The following is a 5,638-nucleotide window of genomic DNA, read 5'->3' on the forward strand; positions in this document are numbered from 1 at the left end:
GTGCCGACCCCGCTACCTGCCGGGGCTCGGGGCTTTGGTTTAAGCCCCAAAAACCTTGCTGAGGCTTTAAAGTGGGAGCTGGAGGCAGGGGCCTGGGCGGGAACAGCGCCTGCCTTCGCCCGGGGAAGCCACAGTAATAATTCAAGACGCTCCATCTTCCCGGCATAGCATTAGCTTCAGATCCAGCCTCCCAGCATAATATGCAGGAGGCTGAGCTCCGCGCGCCGGCCAGCCGGCCGGCATCCCGCTCCCCGCGCTGGGCTGCAGCGGGGTCGTGTCCGACCCTCCAGGGCTGCACGTCCCAGGGGCGAGCGGAGCCAGGGGCTCCTGCCCTCCTTCGGGCTCGAAAGAGTCCGGGGGACTTTGGAGCCCACGCTTAGAGCTGCTCTGAAAATGGGGTTTATTTAAAAGGGGAGCTGACAGCTCCCTGACCGGCACGTACAGGACCTTGGGACACCCGTGGAGTCCCAAAAATGAGGATGCACGTAGCCACTAGCACCCACCTTGCCTGCAGCAGCACCTTCCTGCAAGGACAACGGGACATGCCACAGCCCGATAACGGGGATCGCGCCGGCTGCCGGCGCTCGTGGCTGCCCTGAACTCGTGCTCGCTCACCGACGGTGCATGGTCGGAGCATCGAGCTGGGAGGCTGCAGGGCCGCTCTGGGGGTGAAGCAATCAACAGGCGATAACAGTTCACAAGACGAGGACGCGATTTGCTTCTGGGTGTCTCCGAGAGGGAATATGCTACCGGAGGCTCTCCGAATCCTACTGGTAATTTAAATTTCCAGGCGTGATCGCGCAGACTTGTGCGAGGCATGCCGCTTGTGAATTAGCTCCTGGTCCCGGGGACTCGTCTGCCAGCTCGGAGGGACTTTTTTTTTTGTGGACTGGGTGAAGGAGGGAGGAAATAAGTGCCATAAAGGGAACTCAGGTGCAACTTTAACCTCGTCACTATGTAATTAAAAGAAGGAAGAAAACTATTTCTGTAATTGCAAAGCTCATTAGAAGCGCAGGTGCAATCCTGCGGCTTTTCCAGCCAACTTATGGACCAATTATAGCTTGTTTGGAAGCAGGGTATATTATTATCTTGCCTTCTGTATCTTTTACAATTTTATAGTTGTAACTTCCTTCTTATCTCCTGGCAGGAAAAGAGGGAGGGGGAAAAAAAAAAAGGACAAAAACTCCAGCATAACATCTCACTTATTGGCACCTCTTAAAAACGAGCACGGCTTGATAAAGCCGAATTATTTTTACTTCTTTCCCATCCCCATTAGCTGGAGAGAATTACACCATCCGTCTTTCCCTGCAGAAAAAGCTACCGGGCTAATGTAAATCCTTGCCTCACAACACACCTTTTTTGGAGTTCATCGTAAGATATTCCCAACCCGCTCCCACAGCGCTCTTCCCATCATCCGTGAGGGAATAGATACATTAGCACGGACGGAGCAGGCGTCCCCGTTAAAAAAGTGCAAATACCACGAGCGGTTCTTCCCAGGCTAAATCCATCCCACGTCCTCTCCCGCGCGCACAGAAAGGTTTCTGGAATTAACGTCACTTAGACTAGCCTAGCCTCTTAGTGCCAACTTAATACGATATTTAGTGCTGATGAGCAGCCTACGCTCAGATTCAACAGGAATTAAGCGAGCGCTTAACGCCTGGCGGAGGTTAACACCGAGGCACAAATACGCAGCCAGCGCTGACCATTTTCATTAGTAATCGAATTAGATATGTTAAAGCATCTTCGCCCGAGTACAGCTGTTATTCGAGGCTGCAGCGCAATTCTGCTGAGAGCCTGGTTTGCATATGCTGTACTGTGATTATGAATATTTAAATACTTCCATCTAGTTGAATTTCAGCCTCATTTACATACATTGGCATACTGGTTAATATAATGCATATGGGGAAAAGGGTGCACGGTGCATTTTTAATTTTTCTGGAAGAGGAATTGGTTTTATGAGTGCTGAAAAGCTTTTTTTTTTTCCTTCAGGAAAATAGCTTGTTTGGAAGGGGAGGGGGGATTTTAATTAACCGTTTGACAGGAATAGCTGGCAAAACTAAACCGCTGACTGCAAGAACGTGTCCTTTGTTCCAGAGCTTGCTCTGCCGAGGAGAACTCTTGGTAGGTGACCGAATTAATAGTGCAGCTTTCTTGTCCACGCTTCTTTCGCCGACTTGGCTGCTCTAATCACGCACAGCAGAGGAGGGTTTGCACCTGACCCTGTGGTTTCTGGCACATCTGATTTGCTACGGAAAGGTTTCCAGCCCTGCAAGGAACATATATGCCACAAACCAGCTAATTCCAGCTGTTCTGAGAATTTAAATGGCTGAAAGTACAGGAAAAGCGAGCCAGGACTTTATTTTGGCTCCCGCGCTGCAAAGCGACTCCGGTTGCTCACAAACTTCCTTGAACCTGAGCTTAAGCGTGTGTTTTTTTAAAGACTGCAGGGGGGTTTAATGCAAGTTTGTCGGCGCTGCAATAGATCTGGCCTCTGCCTCGCTTTTCCCCTTAAAGCTGGAAACAGGCTGTAAAATACCCACGGGATTTTTCAGGCCGCTTTGTGGCATTGGGTGAAATCCGGTCCTGGCAAAGCCAAGCACGGAACCCCCTCGATTTCAGCGGTGGGAGAAGGAAGGAGAGCATTTTCCCTAGGTGGAAGATGTCATCCAGTAATTAACAACTGCTTATTCGTTATCATTATGTAATTAATTACGGCCCGCCACCCATAGGGTGCTCTCTGCCTCGAAGTACCTCTCGCTTCTGATTACTCACACGAGTAAAGTTTCACAAACGCGCATCTGCTCGTAAGGCCACCGGTATCAGCTGAATTTTTACTGCTGCTTTATTTTTGCTACTATTTAATTTTTGCTACTTTAAGTAGCAAACAACAGGTATTATCCCAGCCAGCTCTGCTTCTAATCAGGGTTAAATAATCCCGTGTTGTGTAAATAAGGACTTTCAGCCTGGGCCCTTCGCTCACCCAAAAACGCAGACTCGGCCATTGACGCTTTTATCCGTTCCGCGTGTTGATGGCGCGCCAGGCTCTTTGCAGACCGTCTCCCTTTGCCTTTCAGAAGCGCCCGGCGTGGGAAGCAAAGTCCGCTGGCACGCAGCCAGGCATCCAGAAACTGCCTCGACTTTTCCAGGTTTCCATTTCGGGGCCGCACGGCGCAAGACGACTCATGAGGCGATTTTTCAGAGCTTTTGACGTTTACTGGAGGGTGGTTTTTTTTTTTCCTCTTGGAGTCCCAGGAGGCCCTTAAAGGAGGTAATCGGCGATAAAAATACAAATAAAAACAATCCCAAGGGATGTGAAGGCAGGTGCCTTCTGAAGAGCCCGGCTCCACCGAATGGAAACGCTTTCTCCTTGCCTTTCGCGCCTCACAGAGCGTTCCCAGTCTTCCTTTGCAAGGAAGCTTTCTGTCTAATGGTAACAGGAGAGTGGAAAAAGGCACGTTTGTTTTTTTTTCCTCGGAGTCCCAGGAGGCCCTTAAAGGAGGTAATCGGCGATAAAAATACAAATAAAAACAATCCCAAGGGATGTGAAGGCAGGTGCCTTCTGAAGAGCCCGGCTCCACCGAATGGAAACGCTTTCTCCTTGCCTTTCGCGCCTCACAGAGCGTTCCCAGTCTTCCTTTGCAAGGAAGCTTTCTGTCTAATGGTAACAGGAGAGTGGAAAAAGGCACGTTTGTTTGAATAAATCAGGGTTTGAAGCCAGGAGCTGCTCAACAGGCTTAACCCTGAGCAGTTCCAGCAAGCTGCGGGGCTTTGCGGGGTTGGGTTTGTGAAGACATCTGGGCTCAGTCCCTCAGAAATCACCTTCCCCTTCCCGGAGGTGCTCTCCCCTTCGCTCACTTTCACCACACTTAACGACAACCCACCTCGCTCCACGTTTCCGTGGGCAGATTTCAAGCCGTCTTCTCTCCCACTTTAAAGGGTAAATATATATATATTTATTTTTTTTACAGTTCCTGTACAGTTGCAAGGTGAAGAACATTTTTTAGGCATGAATTATTGATGAAGCCCTCCCAGGCACACCAGCCAACGTGCATATTCATCAGGCAGCCGGTACATTATTCATGAGAAGTTCACTTAAATAGGGAAGAGAACAATGATATTGTTGATTGAGATGCCTGAAAATGAGCTTGAAAGAGAGAGTTGTGCCCTCAAACTCTGGCCAAAGCGCAGCCAGAAAGTTCAACAAAATCACAAAAAAAGGGGGAATTTTTACACTTGAAGGGGGTATCTTTATTGTGGTCCTTTCGTTGCCATCCATATACGTTATTTTTTTAAACAAGCAAGACTTTACACATAGAACTACTAGATCGCATCATACCTTCTCTATGCCCAGCTCCCAACCTCCAACTGCACCTTCTGCTGGCGGATCGATCTTCAGCAGGCGACACCTGCAACAGATTTTTTTTATGAGAGTATTTAGGCCCCATAACTCATCCCAAATACATTAAAGATTATCACGAGAAACCTCACTCTCCTCCTTTAACCCCATAATGTTTTTAAGCCGAGGTAGATGCCAGAGCTTTGTTGAACAGGGCTGGTATTAAGAGCAGGGACTGCCTGCTCTTGCAAATGCAGCCCTAAATACAAGGAAAGAGAGTGCTTAAATCAGATCTTTTATTTCCGTAAATCTACTGAGGTCTCTCCTGTGCTGTTGCTGGGTGAAGGGGAACAGGGGGGGCAGAGCCAACCTGAGAAATGCACATGCCTGACTGCATCTTCAGCTTCTTGGCAATGTTTTGGCTACACTTAGGCAAGAAGGGGAGACCACGCTCACTTTGGAAAGGAACCTGTTCTTTACGTGCCCCACGTGTGTTGGGGGAGACCACGCTGAAGCCAATGGGTCCCATGGCAGGATGTTGCCCCCCAAAAGAAGTGCCTCTAGGGGCTCCCTGCCACAGGGAGGCAGAAAATGGGGTCCTGTGGAGCTCCCCGGGAACGACTCGGGGCTTGTAACAACAGCCACAACGACACGGTTTAGAAGAACCAACATAACCCGGAGCTCAGGCTGCAGTCACCGACTGCTAGCACAGTCACCGCGCTAACGAGCGGCTCTGCCTGCTGACGCTTCACACAGTCCTTAAGGCTTAATTAAGCTTAACAATATTTGGAGGTTACCAACCATTTCCATTGATCTTTTATGCATGAACTCGGAGGCGGCCTCTTTCGCTGGGTGCAATACAGGAGGAAGCAGGGAGAGAGCCGGGGGCTCCCTCGCCCACCAGTTTCCCCAGTGCTGTCCCAGGCCCTGGGAAGGCTCTTGCCTGACAGGACAGGCAGCTGGGCTGGGTCCTGCTGGGGGCTGGGGCATCCCGCATCGCCCCTGGGCCATGCTGGGCGACCCCCACCTCACCTATGGGCCCGGGAGGGCACCCCCCCTCAACGCTGGGGCCTGCGTGGGGACACCCCCCCCAAGGCCCTGCCCAGGGACCCCTCCCTCCTCTTAGGCCCTGCACAGGGCCCCCTCTCAGGTCTAGCCGCTACTCTAGGCTCTGCCTGGGACCCTCATTCCCCTCCCCAGCCCTACTTAGAAGCCCCCTCACCCCTGGGGACCCCACCACTACACTAGGCCCTGCCTGGGACCCCTCCCCAGGCCCTGCTTAAGGCCCCCCTCACCCCCTGG

At 51.2% G+C, this 5,638-nt stretch overlaps 1 protein-coding gene across 1 annotated transcript in view; it reads right to left on the minus strand.

Moving 5' to 3' along the window:
- Window positions 1-5,418, minus strand: part of POU6F1 (POU class 6 homeobox 1) — a 25,363-nt gene extending 19,945 nt beyond the window's left edge. Inside the window, exons 1-2 of the mRNA XM_019474346.1 lie at window positions 5,138-5,418; window positions 4,337-4,406 (exon numbers count right to left, since the gene is read on the minus strand). The gene's annotated coding sequence lies outside the window, so the exon portion shown is untranslated. The remainder of the gene's footprint in view (window positions 1-4,336; window positions 4,407-5,137) is intronic.
- Between the last annotated feature and the right edge of the window lie 220 nt (window positions 5,419-5,638).

The sequence above is a fragment of the Aptenodytes forsteri genome, unplaced genomic scaffold, assembly GCF_000699145.1.
Source record: "Aptenodytes forsteri isolate BGI_AS27 unplaced genomic scaffold, ASM69914v1 Scaffold441, whole genome shotgun sequence".
NCBI lineage: Eukaryota > Metazoa > Chordata > Aves > Sphenisciformes > Spheniscidae > Aptenodytes > Aptenodytes forsteri.